Source organism: Anser anser (assembly GCF_964211835.1).
Source record: "Anser anser genome assembly, chromosome: 7".
Lineage (NCBI taxonomy): Eukaryota > Metazoa > Chordata > Aves > Anseriformes > Anatidae > Anser > Anser anser.
The window spans coordinates 19,988,444-20,007,897 of NC_139727.1; the positions used below are offsets into that span (position 1 = coordinate 19,988,444).

General features: G+C 45.8%; 1 protein-coding gene across 2 annotated transcripts in view; it reads right to left on the minus strand.

Annotated features, from left to right (window-relative positions):
- Positions 1 to 533: 533 nt before the first annotated feature.
- The window catches only part of RNLS (renalase, FAD dependent amine oxidase), a 106,439-nt gene continuing 87,518 nt past the window's right edge, over positions 534 to 19,454 (minus strand). For both annotated transcript variants that reach the window (XR_014586873.1, XR_014586874.1), the window contains exon 10: positions 534 to 18,189. The gene's annotated coding sequence lies outside the window, so the exon portion shown is untranslated. The remainder of the gene's footprint in view (positions 18,190 to 19,454) is intronic.

Below are 19,454 nucleotides of genomic sequence, written 5' to 3' on the forward strand. Positions count from 1 at the left end.
TTTGTTGTTTTTTGTTTGTTTGTTTGTTTTGTTTTGTTCTTGTTTTTGTTTTTCAGGTAGGCAGGCAAGGTGAACTGCACTAGGGGTCACCACGTTTTCAGGTGTGTGGGAGCATCCACCCATCCATCCACACACCCAGGGCATGCAGTAATATAGTGCTTAAAGACAATGGCAGGGGACCAGCTGGGGTAGTGGATCACAGAGATAAGGAAAGTTGTTTTTTTTTTTCTCTTTATTCTTTCTTTATTAAAAAAAGTACTGAAAAGAGCAGAAAACAAAAGAATTAACAAGTGGTGAAGATATAAGAACAACACATTCCCAGTGATTCTTCCCACCTTCAGACATCTTGGAAACATTTTCCTTTTAAATTGCAATTTACAAATCATACTCTTTATTGGTCGATAAGGTGACAGCATCGGATCTTGCCCTTTAGATCCTGCTTAAAGAATCTCTTTCCATTTGCTGCAAAAGCTTTGGGTCAGGTCAAACCTTAGAGCCTCAAAAGTCCAGTGGCAAATAGAATAAAACACTCCTTTTTTTTTTTTTTAATGTGAGTTTAATTAAAATTTTAAAATAGAAAACGTATTTCTGTATTTATTTTCTAAATTTATTTTACCTATCCCATGTATGAAGCTTTGTACCTTGAGTTGGGATATGGTCATGCTTGAATTGTGCTGATATGCAGCACAGAAGATGAGCAGGATGGGCAGAGTATTGTGCATTTTACACTGAAGACCTAGTAAGAAAGCATGTGCAATATTAAATTCCCATCTCACAACTCATTCCACATCTACAGCAAGATCAGAATTCCTGGACAGAAAAAAAAAAATCTCTAACATTTTACTTTATTTTTATTTTATTTTATTTTATTTTACTTTATTTTACTTTATTTTATTTTATTTCAGTATGTAACAATATATTTATTTAAGACAACATTTTAAAACACGTTCTCCTCTCTAAATCATTCTATAGAGTGGTGACCACTGTAGGAATCTGCTCTTATCATTGAATTAAAACTCAGTTATAAACAACATAAGCATTGTAATAAATAATATTATTTGGAAAAAATAATACTAATTGAAGTGTCCTGAGGAGGAGGTCCAGTGTGCAGCTTGCAGAATAATCAGTTCCTTTGCAGCCCTCTTTCCCAATGCCTCCTTCCCTCCTGGAGTCAGTCTCCCAGTGCATCCCCATGGCTAAATGCCCAGGGAAGACAGCAGCTCCGGGGCGGATTCTTCCATTGCTGCAGGAGAGTGCAGGATTCATGTCCATGAAGCACACCAGCAGGCCTGAGGTGTCTGAATTACTTTATTAAACCTGTATCTTATCTCCATCCAAGCCATCAGACCCATAGAAACAATCCTCAATGTTGGCACCAGTGGAAGGAGGCAACAGAAGAAAATATTTAGCAGCTTCTTGTCATTAGCAAAAGGCTGATGCTGTCCATACCTTCATAGAATCACAGAACGGTTTGGATTGGAAGGGACCATAAAGGTCATCCATCCAATTCCATCCCCCCTGCAATGGGCAGGGACACCTCCCACCAGCACAGGCTGCCCCCAGCCCCATCCAGCCTGGCCTTGGGCACTGCCAGGGATGGGGCACCCACAGCTCCTCGGGGCAGCCTGGGACAGGGCCTCACCGTCCTTGATCTCACTGTCCATGTCACAGACAAATACATTAAACAGTGCCAGTCCCAATACTGACCCCTGAGGAACATCACCTGTCACTGGTCTCCACCTGGACATTGAGGTGTTGACCACAACTCAAAAAAACAAACACTATCTTATGCAAACAGATGAACATCAATGGGGAACAGCCTTGGCACTTCCATGTTGTTTTACATTTTTAAAGTGTAAGGTTAATCAAGAAATCCCTGTAACAGTTCTTTGAAGTGTACACAGCCAGGCTGAATCCTTCCTTCCCTCCAGCTGTACAAGCACCCACAGCAGGATAGGTGGGACTGGAGGCTGGGGAAAGAGGATGTCACGAAATGGATGGGAGCCCCAGCAAAGGGAACAGCATTTGCTGGGCTGGCACACATGGCTGGCAACCATCCTGCCAGAGGAGGCAGGTGAATCCGTGCTGAAACTGCTGGAGACCTCAGGAAGTCCTGGGAGCAAAAACTGTTTACTAGGGCTGAAGATGGACAGGTTTTCTTGTGTTGGATTTGCTTTTTCTTGGGATTTCAAAAAGGCTCTTTGCTAAAATGTCTTCTGTTAAATATGAAGCAGTGGCTAACAAATGAAGTACTAGGATTTCAGTTTCCATTTGCTGAACTTCAACATATTCTCAGCCATGTTTCCAGAAGAGCACAATAATAGAGAGGTTAAACCCATATACTCTACTATAAATGTCTCACTGCCCAATATTGGATACGAGGATGTATCTGTTTCAGCATGCTAGCTATAAAATACTGGTCTAATCTCCCCGGGCTGATATTGCCTCAGTTTAGTTCTAACAGGTTTATCGCCACCTGAGGAATGGAGACCAAACACATGGGCTCCTTAATCCAGGAAGCATGAAGTGTCCAAACTCAGCATGACCTAACAGGTAGAAGTTTCCAACTGCCATTGCAGTTGAATAATTGTTAGGAATGTTCATAAAAAAAGGCTTGGACAAGGACATGTTCCTGGCTTAAAGGGGTCTAGGAGATGCTGGGGCCAGACCCTGCTCCCAGGGACACAGCAAGAGCACTGGAGGCATTAGCACAAGCTGCAACACAGAAATCACTCGTTATTAGGATCCAGGCTTTTCAAAAGTCATTAGCAACCTGGAAGTGAAGAATTTTGCTGCTGATGCTCTGTTTTGCATGATATCAATGCTGGAGGACAAGGGTGAAGGACTGTAGATCCAACAAGGAGGTGCAAAGTGATGCACACAGGAAAAATAACCTGAATGCCACATACGAGATAACAGGGTCTAGCAGATTATTGGCATTCCAGAATGAGATCCCAGTGCTTTTATAGATGGTCCTGTGAAAACACCAGTAGCATCAGAAAAGCCAACAAAGCTTAGGAAATCACCAGGAAAGGAAAAAATAATATGACACTGCACCATAAATCCTCCATGCTCCTACGTCTTGGATGCTGGGTAAGGTTTTGGTCTTCCCCATCTCAGAAGGGGTAAAACAGAACTGGAAAAGCTTCAGGGAGGATGAAAGATGTGGAATGGCTTCTGTAGGAGTGACTGCATATGCCAGTTCTGTTTGTCGTACATGTCGTACATGATCTCTCCTGCCATAAAAATTAGAGAGCATCAGATGATGCTGACTTCAACTGATGGTAGGTTCAGACCAGAAAAGAGGAGTGGTTTCCTCTCCAGACTCATGGTTCCCCTGCAGGGTTCCGTGATGCACAGTTTTAAGAATGTGATAAGTTTTTGTGAATTTAAGGGGGGGTGGGTATATATATATATATACCTGTATATATATATATATATATATATACCTGGTACCCTGAGCTGGTGGAAGGGGATGGGGAGCAGGATGTGGCCCTCACTATCCATGAAGAAATGGTTGGTGACCTGCTACAGCACTTGGATGTATGCAAGTCGATGGGACCGGATGGGATCCACCCGAGGGTACTGAGCGAACTGGCGGAGGAGCTGGCCAAGCCACTTTCCATCCTTTATCGGCAGTCCTGGCTATCAGGGGAGGTCCCAGTCGACTGGCGGCTAGCAAATGTGATGCCCACCTACAAGAAGGGCCGGAGGGTAGACCCGGGGAACTATAGGCCTGTTAGCTTGACCTCAGTGCCAGGGAAGCTCATGGAGCAGATTATCTTGAATGTCATCACGCGGCACTTGCAGGGCAAGCAGGCGATCAGGCCCAGTCAGCATGGGTTTATGAAAGGCAGGTCCTGCTTGACGAACCTGATCTCCTTCTATGACCAAGTGACGCGCTTGGTAGATGAGGGGAAGGCTGTGGATGTGGTCTACCTTGACTTCAGTAAGGCTTTTGACACCGTTTCCCACAACATTCTCCTCAAGAAACTGGCTGCTCGTGGCTTGGACTGGCGTACGCTTTGCTGGGTTAAAAACTGGCTGGATGGCCGGGCCCAAAGAGTTGTGGTAAATGAAGCCAAATCCAGTTGGAGGCCGGTCACTAGTGGAGTCCCCCAGGGCTCAGTGCTGGGGCTGGTCCTCTTTAATATCTTTATCGATGACCTGGATGAGGGGATCGAGTGCACCCTCAGTAAGTTTGCAGATGACACCAAGTTAGGTGTGTGTGTCGATCTGCTCGAGGGTAGGAAGGCTCTGCAGGAGGATCTGGATAGGCTGGACCGATGGGCTGAGGCCAACTGCATGAAGTTCAACAAGGCCAAGTGCCGGGTCCTGCACCTGGGGCGTAACAACCCCAAGCAGCGCTACAGGCTGGGAGAAGTGGTTGGAAAGCTGCCTGGCAGAGAAGGACCTGGGAGTATTGGTGGATAGTCAGCTGAATATGAGCCAGCAGTGTGCCCAGGTGGCCAAGAAGGCCAACGGCATCCTGGCCTGTATAAGAAGCAGTGTGGCCAGCAGGTCTAGGGAAGTGATTGTGCCCCTGTACTCGGCTCTGGTGAGGCCGCACCTTGAGTACTGTGTTCAGTTTTGGGCCCCTCACTACAGGAAGGACATGGAGGTGCTCGAGAGAGTCCAGAGAAGGGCAACGAAGCTGGTGAGGGGTCTGGAGAACAAGTCTTACGAGGAGCGGCTGAGGGAGCTGGGGTTGTTTAGCCTGGAGAAGAGGAGGCTCAGGGGAGACCTCATCGCTCTCTATAGGTACCTTAAAGGAGGCTGTAGCGAGGTGGGGGTTGGTCCATTCTCCCACGTGCCTGGTGACAGGACGAGGGGGAATGGGCTAAAGTTGCGCCAGGGGAGGTTTAGGTTGGATGTTAGGAAGAATTTCTTTACCAAAAGGGTTGTTAGGCATTGGAACGGGCTGCCCAGGGAGGTGGTTGAGTCACCATCCCTAGAGGTCTTTAAAAGACGTTTAGATGTAGCCCTTAGTGATATGGTTTAGTGTAGGACTTGTTAGTGTTAGGGCTGAGGTTGGACTAGATGATCTTGGAGGTCTCTTCCAACCTAGACGATTCTGTGATTCTGTGATTCTGTGGGGGGTGGGAGGGGTGAGCAAGTTCATGGATGAGGAATTTGCTGAAGGATACTGATCATTCTTCAAATGACCTATTTCATAAAATCCCTGAACATCAAAGTACCAGAAGCTGTGAGAGCACCCTGTGCTCTTCCATGGGGAAAATTCCCTGTGTGCTTTTCTTATTCTTATGCTCTTCCCCATATTTTTGGCCACAGTTCAAGACAGTATCCTGGGTTTAGTGGATTTGAGCCAATACAGCCATTTTCATGTTCTTCTGACACAGGAAATCAAAGAGACGTTCCCTTGTGAAGACGGATGTAATGAGCAAGGCATTGTGCGTGAGTGATTTCTGTTTTACATCCTGATTCAAGCTAAACATTTAAAGATGAAGCCCAGAGTTCAAAGACTGAAGGATGGAAAAATTAATTGTGTGGAAGTGTAAGTAAAGTATAAGTAAGCACTAAGTTTCAGAAAACTTGTGTTATTAGGTTTCTCAGTAAAGAAAAAAAAAAAAGGATATCTCACATCCAATCATTTATGAACTGAATCAGTAAGCAATACTGACAAGACAAAAGCCACTTGCACCAAAATGCTGAATAAGCAAAGAAACGCATGCAATTTTGCAGTGTGTTCACAGCATATTTTGCCAGCAGAAAAGGGTCTCAGTCTTCTGGGTGATTCACTTGCTGCAATTTGGCTTCACTTCAGGGGTGAGGGTTTCAGAATTACTCACAGCCATGCTAACGAATCGGAAGTCGTGTAACGCTATTGAAATATGTTGCAGCTTTGCCCCCTTTGAACCCACAGACATTCTGAGCAGATGACTTAAAAATGAGACCTTGCCACTATTTTTTTTCCAGCTTGATTCAAGTTTCAATCCAGTTTCGCACTAGTCCTTACTTTAAACTTATTTGTTTGCTCATGGCTGATATGAACGATGACTCAATAAAACAATCTCAGTGCTTCACTGTGAAGAGACAAGTGGGCTTTAATTATTGATGATACAGTGCTCTTAGTCACTACCCAAGCCTTGCCAGCAGCCACAGAGATTTTTCCGTAATACCTTAATGCAGAGTGTTGGGGGCATGGCCTGAATGGGACACAGCAGAGCAAACCAGAGGGAAGCATTTTCTCTAGATCAGTGCTGCTCAAACTTCTAACAGGTGTAACTCCCTGACGCATTTGGATAATGCTCTCAGACACATGGTCCGTTTTTTTTTGGGTGGTCCTTTGGGAATCAGGAGTTGAACTCAATGGTCCTTGTGGGTCCCTTCCAACGCGGGATATTCTATGATTCCCATTTGAGTCTACAGATGCTTTTCCCTCCCTAACTTGACTTCCTACCTAAGGAAGAAGTATGGTAAATGAGAAGGACATGTATTTGTTGGTAAGAGATGGGAAAAAGTGATGGTCCTGTCCTGAACTGCCTGGCTGGTGTGAACACTTGCAGCTGGAAACTTCTCACTGCTTTGCTGCAGAGGAGTTTGGTTGCTGGCCAAACCCAAGAGTACTAGAAACACATCTCCAAGAGATCTTACTCTCAAGGGAACATCATCATCAAGGTCATCATTGTTGCAGTGGGAGAAAACAGTGGAAAACCATTCCATTAAATTTGCTCTAACTGTACAGAAATGCGTTCCTCAATGTGCTTTTAGTTCATCTTTTCCTTATATACTTAGCTAGCTCTGACTTTTACAGTCCTGAGACAACTACAGAGAGCCAAGTGGTGCTACTTTTCTTATGATCTTGAGTGTTTTCAGTACAAGCTCAATGCACATTTGTTGTTAGAACTACATATATATGTGTGGAAGCATACTGCCTTTCCTGAAACTAGACTCTAACACAAGAAAGCAGAAAAACAAAACAAAACAAAATAAACAAACAAAAAAGCCCTCAGGCAGTCTGTATATCTAAAACACTTATGAAAGGAAGGATTTTAGAGCCAAATTCAATTAATTTTAAAACCCCTGAATGTGTTCTTTTTCCTTCCACATCTCTGTCATTAAACAGCTACTATGCAGCCTGCATAGAGATGGACAGTTTCCTAAAGGAGTAAAATCTTTGCCCACCAAATCCTCCAGCAGAAGCTGGAGAGGTCAAAGGAGAGACTGCCTACACTATGGTAGGGATCCTATTGGCGTAGTTGCCTCAGTCTTGCAGGGCTGGGACCTGTGGTAGGAAATACCTGCTGGGATCTAGTTCAGCGCAGATGGGCTTGCAGGATAACTGTAGCTATGAAGCCACACAAAGCTTCTCTGACTCACCAAATTCTGCTTCCAGGGGTAGAGGCTGAGCCCCAGGGCATATCACATGAAGTCACCAGTCTGGTGCATCTCTCCTGCAATGGGAAGGTGTGGTGACAGCAAAGCAGCCATGTAAGGTTTCCTCCTGTAAGGTTTCCTCCAACTGACTTATGCTTCACTATCAGTGAAATGGAAACAAGAGGCTTTAGGATGGGCTGAAAAAGGTTGCCGCTCCCCTGTACCTGCCAATTCCGAGGCACTGCTTCCAGATCGCAGCACAGATGTCACATCTTCATGCTGCCTTCATGGATGGTGCCTCCTCATTAGATCTGGCTAGAGCTCTGCAGGCACCAAGGCCTCATTTTTGTGAGGCTCCTCATTTGTGAGGCTCATTTTTGCTGTGGGTTGTTTTTCTCAGCATTGCAGTCATCTCTTTGTGGGTACTGAGGAGGAAGAGCAGCTCTTGCATGGGAATGTAGTTTTCTCCTTGTCCCTCACAGGACCACTGGTGACAGCCTCTCAAGTCCTCATGTTTTCTGAGATGGGGAGGCTTGGCATATTTTTCTCCAGTTTTCAACTACATGACCACCTTTGTTTGTTCCATGGAGCCTCCTTGGCCAAACAAATATTTTTATTAATACTCATCAGCAATAATATAAACAGATACTGAATTATGTCCACAGGCTCTGTTCTGATTATTTGACCTTTAGTTTCTATTGACAACAGCAAAGTAAACAATATCTGTAGTGTCTCAATGCTGATTTCAGCCAGGAAAAAACAAGAACACAAAATGCATACAGTGAGCTATAAGCTATTAAACCAGAGACCTAAAGCCATCAAAACTGGCAGCTGCACTAAAAGTATTGATGCCAAGGGAGCAATGATTGTCCCTTGCAAAACGCTGCTCTTTGCTCTTCCAGGAGGCAGGGATGGGATTGACTAGCATGGATCTACCTAGTGGTTATAGACTTGAAACATTTTTTAAAAGTGCTAAACTGAACTTGAGACAAGCATCTTCCCTCCTGACCATCAGGTCAGGTTTTCAGATGAACTCGGGAGCCAGCAGTTACTTTTAGGAGAGTGAATGGGAAGTGAAGCCTGTGAAGGCGCTTTCTGGGTATCTACATAGATGAGTATCTTCATCTGAACACTTGGGCAGACCTCTCGGGCTCTGAGGCTGTCATCTACAATCTCTGAGGGCAAGACAACACTGTTAAATGTGTACAGTCGATTCACTGATGTCCCAGCACTAGCACTATAGTCACACGAGGTCAGGCTCTGTCCCTGGGTCTCCCCAGCATGCCCAGAGACAAGTGGTGATCCCAGGCTAAGAGCTGAAGACACAGCCTAACCAATGGTCAGAGAACCTCTAACAGGATAAATCAGAAGGTGCAAAGCTAATTTTCCAAAAACGTTTGTTGTGGAGGATCGCTTTGACAGACCAGAGGTTGAATGTTAATGGAAGTTGGGGCTCTGATAAAATAAAATAAAATAAAATAAAATAAAATAAAATAAAATAAAATAAAATAAAATAAAATAAAATAAATAAAATAAAATAAAATAAAGTAAAATAAAATAAAATAAAATAAAATCACCTTGTTAAGAAAAATGACCTGTGATTGAACTAAAACAGGATGACAAAAAGTATGAAGGCCTTTGTTACAGCTGCAATAAAGTAGCCAGCAATTTATTGGAATGTTTTGATTTCACCATTGTAAATGTTTTTTTTAAGAAAGTGATGCCTATTGCTGATCAGATTTAGCTCTGCTTTGGGCAACAGGTTGGACTAGAGACCTCCAGAGGCCATCTAGCATTAAATGATGATTATTAGGCAAGTGTTTTGCCTACAGGACTGGGCTGGCCCACAGAGGACTACAGACTCAGCAACTGCTCTCTGCCGCCTTGTTTAGTTACATATCATAATTTAGGGAACTTGAAGCTACAGCTTTTCATAGAATCACAGAATCATTAAGGTTGGAAAAGACCTCCAAGATCATCTGGTCCAACCATCCCCCTACCACCAATGTCACCCACTAAACCATGTCCCTGGGCACCACGTCCAACCTTTCCTTAAACACCCCCAGGGATGGTGACTCAACCACCTCCCTGGGCAACCTGTCCCCTGACTACTCTTTCTGAGAAGAAATGTCTCTTAATTTCCAACCTGAACCTCCCCTGGCGCAACTTGAGGCCATTCCCTCTAGTCCTATCACTAGTTATCTCTGAGAAGAGGCCGACCCCCAGCTCCCCACAGCTTCCTTTCAGGTAGCTGCAGAGAGCAATGAGGTCTCCCCTGAGCCTCCTCTTCTCCAGACTAAACAACCCCAGTGCCCTCAGCCGCTCCTCACAGGCCTTGTGTGCCAGGCCCTTCACCAGCTTCGTAGCCCTTCTCTGGACAAGCTCCAGGGCCTCGATGGCCTTCTTGTAGTGAGGGGCCCAAAGCTGAACACAGTACTCGAGGTGCGGCCTCACCAGAGCAGAGTACAGGAGGACGATCACCTCCCTGGCCCTGCTGGCTGCACTAGTCCTGACACAAGCCAGGATGCCGTTGGCCTTCTTGGCCACCTGGGCACACTGCTGACTCATGTTCGGGCGAGCATCGACCAACACCCCAGGTCCTTTTCCTCTGCACAGCTTTCCAGCCACCCTGCCCCAAGCCTGTAGTGTTGCATGGGGTTGTTGTGACCGAAGTGCAGGAGCCGGCACTTAGCCGTGTTGAACATCATCCCCTTGGCCTCTGCCCATTGACCCATCCTGTCCAGGTCCCTCTGCAGGGCCTCCCTACCCTCTGGCAGACTGACACTTCCCCCCAACTTGGTGTTCTCTGCAAACTCATTGAGGGTGCACTCAATTCCCTCGTTTCCCAATGTTGAGCTTCTTGAGTGAAGTGCTGTATGCCTGCCATAGAATTTATGGGAGAGAGCTGTCTTTGGCTGTTGCTCTGAAGAAACCACAGCTCCAAATTCAGCTCCTTCAGTGGATAAATGCAGAGCTTGTCAAAATACCAAGTGAGTGACCATCCTTGTGCTGGCTGGTTATGGTGGTCCACTGAACTCATACAGCACTTCCGAGTTTACAGTAAGAGTCTATGCCTCGGGTCTTGTTTAATTTTCTGACATCTCAAGACAGCAATGTTTGCAATACTTCACAGTTTTGCTACAATAAACAGACACTTCTAATGCTGGAATGAGAAAAAAGACTTGTGGGAGGTGAGGGTTGGAAGCCCAGAGCTCATCTGCCAGCACCACCCATGGGGAGCTCGTTGTGTAGGAGCCGTAATCCTCTCAACCAACTGGTCCTCGAAGGAGCTAGGCCAGTAATGGACTGAAGTGGGATGAACAAGAAACAAGCTGGGGCCTTGTTTGGGCTGCAGAGTATCCTCTCCAAAAACACTCTGTCCACAGAGACATTACTCAGGATCTCCCTACCAGGAGATCTTTGAGGCAGGATGGTATAACCTCCTCCTGATGGTCAGCTCCTGAGGAAATCACCCCTCCTGTGTCTGAAATGAAGGGTGCTCCAGCACCTGATTACACCCACCTTCCTGAAATGCAGCATTCAAGGTCTGTGCCCCAAGCTGGGCCAAAGATTCCCTGTGATTCTTGTGAGCTGCCTGAGGAAAAAAAAATACTTTTTGGTTGGGTCAAATGGCCAGTTTTCACTCATGGCATCATAAGCACAGGCCACTCTACTCTTTTTCTTTTTGAGATGAAATAACCAATATTACTTTTTAAAGAGTAATTGTTAAGGTTGATATGCTGTCTTGCTGCACATGCATTGCTTTCTGAGTTCATGTTCCCCAGGAGTTTGTTCCATATATTTTTTTTCCTCTGCCTTTTCAGGCCTTTGTGTCAAGCAGAGGCAAAATAAGCAGAGTTGGGTTTCAGGGTATTCTTTAGAGCTGATCAGAAATTTTCCAGTAGAAGCATTTCCATGCAATAAATAAATATATGTCTATTTGATAAACTTGAAAAAATTTTCAGAGGGTAAGTCCCAATGGATCTTGCACTGGAGCAGTGGCTGGCTGCCCAACCACCCCAGCAGGTGGGTTTCCACCAGAACTCCCCAAATTCCCTCCAGCCCCTGGGACCCAATTGGGCAAGAAGGACCTCAGTCCCCAGTTTTGGAGCAAAGCCAAGGGAATCAGTGATCCAAGAGGCTGGGGAAGGAGCTGGGATGGCAGCTGGGAAATAAGTTCTTGACTGCTCCGGGGTGGACAGCCAAGGTGTTACCCACTGCAGGCAGCAGCCCCAGGGGATCTTGGGGTGCATATTTCACAACATGCTTCAGGGTTTCAGAAGGGAGTTATTTCAGGATTTCTGCTCTGAAAAAAAGAAAAATTAAAGAATTAAACAAAACAAAGAGAATCGGTAGTTTTGACTTTTCTACCTAATTGCAAGTCCAGCTGTGTGTTTCAAAATACTGTTGGTGGGTATCCAACAATGTCTGTGCTGAGACTGAGCAGAATTCATCTCACCTTTATGGTTTTGGTGGAGCCATGTTTTCCTCAGGCTGCTGCAATCAGCCTTGATCGATGCAGAACAACAGTAAGTGCCTCAGGTTGTTATACGTTTTGATGCAGATGTTTCTTAGGAATAAGTCTTGGGGCACTACATATTTGCAGACTCCTCTGTCCAAACCCCACTCTAAACATTCATACAAAGATTTGCTGGCATTTCCCAAAAGCCCTTAGCAGGGAGCTGAGGGATCCACAGGTTTGAAGGTGCTGTTAGATAAATAAATGCCTCCTGAGAGCCTTCACCTTCCCCCAAACCCACCCACCATATGCCTTGGGTGAGACTGCTGTGTCCCAGGCATTTTCCCCCAAGGAGGGGTTATTTGAAAGAGGAATGTGGGCAAAGGATGTTTGTGCCTCTGAAAGCCAAGGTCTGTCATGGTACACGTTATACGCATCTCCAAGAAGAGCTGCCCAAACCAAGAGGAACAGCCCTCGCCATGTCTCACAACCTGGAAAGGGCAGCGGCAAAACTCAGTGTTCTGTGTCGGAGGTTTGTACTGCATTTCAAGAAATGGCTTGGATTGGTTTTAATAGTATTTTAGCCTGCTTGGACAGTGTTACCTCTTTCTCTGGGCTTTCTTCCTCTCTGTGTGGGAAACTTTTCTGCTTTCACTCCCACCTAACTTGTCTCACATCTCTCCTTAAAACACACCTCTGTGACTGCATGCAGAGCAGGGAGGTAGAATTCCAGATCCCATTGCTTTATAACCAGGGAGAATAATAATTCACAGCTAGTCCAAAGAACCCTCAAATGCCAAAGAACCCACAACTAAAGTGAATATCTTTGAAGACTGTGCAAAGAGCCCTGATTTTATTATAATGATTCCTATTATCAAAGAATAATATGCACATCTCAGTTAAATGTTCCTATCTGAACCAGGGAAGACTAATTAACAGGCAACTCCATGGCTGATATAGTCGGAGGGTTACGGTAGCTGCCTGTGCCGCACTGACCTTTTGGTAGATGTGAACTGGCTGGCTCTCCCGTCCCTCCCCCACAGGCTGGGACAGCTGTAAACATCCCCATAATAATGAGACAATTGTAATATCCTATTTATTTTCCATTAAGAACCAGCTCAGTGCAGACCTAGGTGGCCTGAGGGGCTGGGCAAGCGGAGCCGGTCCCTGCCCTCCTGCCACCACCCACTGCTGCTTACCCTGGGACTGGAGACACCCTGGGGTGGAGATCTCCTGTCCAAGCCCCTTCCCAAAGCCCAGCTGACACCACAGCTCCTCGGGGCTGTGTCCCAGCACACTGGGGCTATTCCTGAAGACAGAGATTCCCAGCCCACATGGGAAATGCTGTTTCCTCAGGGCCGTGTCCTGTGTTGCAGCTTGTGCTGGTGCCTCCAGTGCTCTCGCTGTGCCCCTGGGAGCAGGGTCTGGCCCCAGCATCTCCAAGACCCCTTCTGCACCATATTGCCTCTTTGCCTCTCACTAGCTTTTCCCATCCAGATTTTCCCCTGGGCACAGGAGCAAAGTGTGGGGAGGAGGACAGGAAGATGCTGACGCGTGTGGTTGGATTTCAGTTTGGACGCAATCCAGAAAGGAGCACCAAATATTAGTAAACAGTGAAGGAAACATTTCCGTGTTTGGTGATAACTCCACTTCTCTATGGCAGCAAGCTTCAGTGGTTTTTCCACTAGAGAAAAAGACCTGCTCAGTCGCTCTGCTTAAACTGGAGCAGCTCAGAGCCTGAACCCCTTCAGATCCCGGCCATCAAACTCATTTCTCTCTCCCTTGGGACACATCAGCAACTCCTGATGATGTGCAGGGAGCCAAGTCCTGCAGAGCAGAGGGTGCATGCTCTCGTCCAGGGGCTTACAGGACCCTGCAGCTGTCTCCAGCATCACTATAATGATCCAGGCTGAAAAGGAAAGGGTTGGCCTATTTTGTTTCTTGAAAGAAGATTATGAAGCAGTTTTCTTGCCATGTGCTAAAGAGGGAATTATTGCATGCCAATGAGATCTTTAAAGCAATGAAAAAGGGCCTAACTAGTCCTGGAGCTTCAAGCTACACCACCTGTAAGGTTAGAAACGAGACCAAGGAGTGATTCAAGCACTGAAACAGGCAACTGAATGATGTTTCACAATCTCTCAACATTCTCAGGTCAACCCTGGAAGCCTTTCTGAGAAGAATAGCCACTAATCTTGCAAAAACTAGAGGAAGTATAATGGCAAATGATTTTGGAGAACTGAATTGATGGCTCCTTCTAGCACAGAGAAGTAAACCCTATGTTTCTACACTCTTCACTGACTTCCCCTCAACAAGATCAAATTTAGGTCAGTGGATGGTACGGGGTCCTTGGTGGTACATGTTCACAGACCAGTTTTGGAAGACCTCAGCTGGACACATGTCCCACACAGGCCCTGATGGATGTTGATGGGATGGAGGTGTCCCCAGCATCAAGAAGAGCAAAACTGAGAGGATGAGGCTCAAAATGAGACTTGAAAACAATTTTTGATGAGACAGCCTCTATACTGGACAAAATGCTTGCCTGAACAACAACGAACTGCAAATATAAATGACCAGAAGGAAGAAGCAGCAGGATTTGCCTGATTTAATGCTAAAGTTTATGAGATGGTGTGAGAAACCGTATGACATAATAGTCTTCCTTGACTTGAAATGTCTCATCTTAGCATAGCTTATTAGTATGTCTATGGCTTAGCATCGTTAACTCTGTAATTTCAATGTGTTCTCCAAATAACTGATTTGTATAGCACTTAATATGCTGACAGGAACTGGTTTGAGTCAGAGAAGTGACATTCAAGGTAAAAATTCTTATTTAGGTAAATTGTGAGAGCTGGACCACTCTGGTTGTCCAACCATGTGGCTGCTTGTCCACCCATCAGCTTGCGGATTTAAGGCCAGAGAGCAGCAAAGTGGCATGTTCCACAGGTAAAGCAGTACTCGGCTACCAGCTCAGAGCAGTACAGAAGATTGGGAAGGTAAAAAACACACTAGTAAAACATCATCAATGAAATCTGCAATAATAATTATCAAATGCTAATGTACCCTACCTCTTACACTAATTTGCTTTACGTGCTGCCTTATCCAGCTTTTTACCCAATAGTGTATATCATGAAAAACTAAAGACACACATTGAGTTGCTCTTTATCTTTCTCAGATATTTGCAAGTTAGAGCAGATAAGAATGAGAAGGGAGGGCAGCATGGCATGATGCTGATGAAGCAGGGAGAGTTTATGCTGGGCAAGCTCTCCTGGCCCTCTCTTAAGCATGCTACATTCTGTTAGGATTAGGGTTAAGATTAGGGTAAGCAATGCTTTCATAGTATGACAGGTAGATTTACTCTAGATGGGACCTATGGAGGTCTCAAGTCCAGCTCCTGGTCAGATCAGGGCTAAATCCAAACTTAGCCCAGAGTGAGGTTGCTTTGTAAATTGTCCAGCTGAGCTTGTCTTCACTTCTGTTTTAAATGTTCCTTTTCATTTTACAGGTTGAATGTGTTGCTTGCAGCTGTGATCTGAAAGAGCAACAGGGGGTGTTGTGGCCATATTTCATTTCATTTCATGTGGCTTTCCGAGTCTTGTCAGGAGTCCTGTCCATGCGAGAGAGCAGCTAGGGAAAGGAAGAAGATGACTGAATGTTTTCTGGTTAAATGAGTCCTACAAGTCAGGAGGGAGATGACAGCAAACGACGTTGTCTTGCAAGGAATTAGGTTAGTGAAATAAACATCTGACCTTATCCAAAAGTGAGGCAAAAGCCAAAGATCATCTTGTGGTGGAGAAGATGAGTGGCAATTCTGAGTGCTACTTGGCAGTGAAGAAGTTACTGGATCTTTTTGGAGAACTGTCCTGACACTACTGAAGTTCCTGGAAGGCCTTCTGTTATCCCAGCAATTGAAGATGCTTCCTTCTTTTTGATTGTAAGCATTTCACCTAGCAGTGCAGTTACAGTGGAAAGCCTTGGTAAGTGGAAACCAGTAGTATGCTTGTAGATGGACCCACCCAGATGAACCCATGCTAGTCCTAGGAAGGACCTTTGTGACATAAGTAACCTGGCGGAGGTATATAGGCCAGCAGGAGCCTTGTTCAGCAGGTTAGGGAAGGTTTCAACCCTTCTTGTTTCTCCATAGTGGGTTTAGATGACCAAAGTCATCAGGAAGGGGTTCAGCTCATAAGGTGAAAGGTAGAAGCTTACCGGGCTATGGAGCTAGGCTTCTTCAGGTGAGAGAAGTCACCTCAAATATACACTACATCTCTGGTGATGCTAAACGATATGCATGTGAGGTCCTTACTGACCCATCAGTGTTAGCTGTTTTGGTTCCTGTGGATTATCCACCTGTTGGGTCAACCACACTGATATACTGGCCATGATGCAATTATCAACAGTCGTTAATAGTAATTACTCCACTGTTATTGTTACTACTAATAGTGATAATAGTAATAACAGTAGGAATAATGGCACACTGCCATTATTAAAGGTGCTACTGACAGCCACCTTTGTGGCTGTTGCACGTATGCCTCCTGAGAGACCTCTGGGCTGGAGAGAGGGATTGTTTTGCCCAGTGATGAACAACATAAAAAGGATAAAGCACACAGCTTCCAAAATAAAGGGCTCAGCTCTGCACGGATGGGCAGCTGAGATGTCTGGAAGAAAGACTTCAAACTGACACACATGGTATCTATCAGCAGGATGGAAGGATTTTTCCTTTGCAGTTATTGCTCCATCTCTACATGCGCTGTCAATACGAACAAGTCTGGGGTGGTATACATGTGAGCTCTGCTTGCTTGCTGACAGTTACACTTTTCTCCATCCAGGATGTATTCAGGTGTGTTATCAGACAGTTTTACCCCAGGCTGCTGGACTGGGTTGCATTTCATTTTTCAAGAAGGAGGGAAGGGAGCTACTGAATCTATTTGCAAGCCAAAAAAATTGTACATCGGCTATTAAGGACAAAGTACACAACTGGGACCCACAATGTGCCTCTCTCCGATGTTTACCACCAGGTGTATAAGATTAGTGATGGTTTAGAAGATGCCATCAATGCTGCTAACAAATGACACGTCCCTTTGGGAACTACTGTCTCCAGTGAGATGACATCACACAAATCACCTCCAGCTTTTGCCATTTGAACCTCCTTCCTACACCCTTGTCCTACCTTTTCTGGTTTATACAGATAAGGGGCTTTGGGTACAGAGAAACTGCTAGAATAGCAGCTCTCCCCCACCCCACCTCCCAAAAATACAGCTCCTTCCTACTCCTTCGGAGGCTGGCTCCATCCCGTAGGATGCCTTCACAGAGTGTGGGACTGCCAGAGCCCCTGCAGCTGCCTGGTTCGCCTTATACTTCAGCTGGGTCGATGCATCTGGATGCCTTTTTATGCCTTTCCCTAATGTCGATGTTTTTGCTTTTTTATAAATCACAAATAAAGAGGAGTGTGGCACCTGAAGTCTCAGCAGTGCCCGAGGTGACACTTCCCTGTGGTTTTATTTCAACAGCCTGCACGCTGCTGTCAACATGACCACCACCAAGGTGGAATTAGATGAAATACTGCAATATAGCAATTAACGGACAGAGGCCCATTACCTCCTTCATTTCTGGGTCTGGGTTGGCCAAGTGGGGCAGGACCCATGCCATGGGTCAGGGTGCTCTGAGTCACCCTCCAAACTGCAGCTGGAGTGCCGCAGAGTGAAAGAGATGGATGCAATTTGGGGTCCGGCACCTTATCAGTTTGCATGGGTGGGCAGAGCACAAACAGCATCACCTGGAAGTAGCAGCCTAAGTAGATTAAGAACAATTCACACGTGTAATGGGTTAGACTCCCAGTTTCCCTTCTGTGGCTTTTCGTAATGCAAGAAATACCTGCAGGCTGTCTTAGCCCTTAGTGTGTTCTGGTTCAAGTATGTTTTGTTTGCTGTCCTCACTTGGTTGGCGTTGGGAGACATTGATGTTGGGAGGTGGAAACACCTTCTCATCCTGGGCATCCTTCGTCCTAGGAGCAAGGGATTTTGAGTGTGCAAGCTGGCTGACCTGAAGGATGTCCGCAGGACTGTTTTTATCATAAACCACCAAAAATCAACCCAGAACGTGTGGACTGGTTGGGGAGAGAAAAGCCGTGCTGACCACCCCACTCTGGATGGGTCCAAGCAGGGTTTTGGGAAGGAGACAGAAAACACAGCGCCCACAAGGGAGTAAATCCAGAAAGGAAATGTGGCTTCCAGAAGCTGGCCCTACTCACCAATCCAGAGACACGGAGCTAACACAGCCAGAGGAAATTCCTCACACAGCCTCCCCACAGCTGCGGCTGGCCAGGGAAGCCGATGCTTGGATTTACAGAGCTTTGCTGTTCGCAGATTCCTCTTTCACAGAGCTCACCTCTGGTTCACCTGGCAGAAGATAAGTTTGCCAGTGCATTTCAATGAGGTTTGCAAATAGTTTTTACCCATCTGCTCTGCTTGTTGGGCTTAAACGCAGCTAACAAAAATGCGCTAAGGCATAGATGGAGCCTGGCTCTTTTGCTAGCAATGGTCAACTGGGAATAAGAGCTACTTCTTTATAGCAGATGTGTAGCTCAAAGTTCACCATAAGTGCATTCATATTGAGAGCACAGCGCACATTGTTCTGCAAGAAAACTAGGCTTAGCCCTTCAAGAGACTACAGAACAACTGATTTCATTATTCAAAGAATAAAGTGAGTGACAGCAAGCCAAAATTAACCCTCTGGTCACTCTCCTAGTGGGGATTTGTTTAACACCCTTGGGTTTTGGATGTATGTTTTGCTCATCTGTACTCACCAAGGGACGTGGAAAATCTGGGCATGCCATCCAGTGTCCCGTCTCTGCTTTTCTCACTAGTACATGAGCTAAGTATCACATTCCTTCAAAAGTCACTCATTGTGCTAAGGCCAGGTGGAGCACCACGCTCCACCACCAAGTCCTCTGTGTTTATGCTGCATCAGTGCATGAGGCTGGAGGTTTTCATCTACAAATAGGACCTCCAGGGAAAACCAAAGCAACAAATCATGCTTTTTTTTTTTTTTTTTCTTTTTTAAATTACCCATGCAGGAATGAATCATTTTCATAGACCAAATTAAGAAGTAATACTTGGAAGCAAGTAGAGCAAGAGAAGTACCATGAGAAACAGGTATTCTTAGACGTCTTTGAGGAAAGAAAAGAAATATAAGACATGGATTACTTTCCTACAACTGCTAGCAAACAAAACACTTCAACTCGTAGCTCTCTGCTGATTGTTTGGTCCCAAAGCATGGCAGCTGCTCCCAGGACTGTGAGAGCAAACGAGGCTGAACACCCTGGTGTTTAACAGTACCAGTGACTGGGAGGAAGGGGGTTTGGCTCCTGTGGGGATGAATGCACGCACCTCCATAGCATGGGCCTTGCAGGATGAGGCCCACTTGGCTTCATCTTGCTGGCTAGCCATGGCACTGCGATGCCAGCAACAACACTGGTAAGCCACGGTCCCTCCTGTATGCAGCCATGCACCTCCACTTGGGGTGAACAGTGGGGGCAGGTACCTTTGCAGCACAGGAGGGGTGCAGGGAGCAGACAGGTCCCTTGCATTTGCTGTCACTGTTTGCAGCACATGGTCCTGGAGATGCAAGTGCAAGAAGCCCTTTTGTATGGCAAAACATCCGG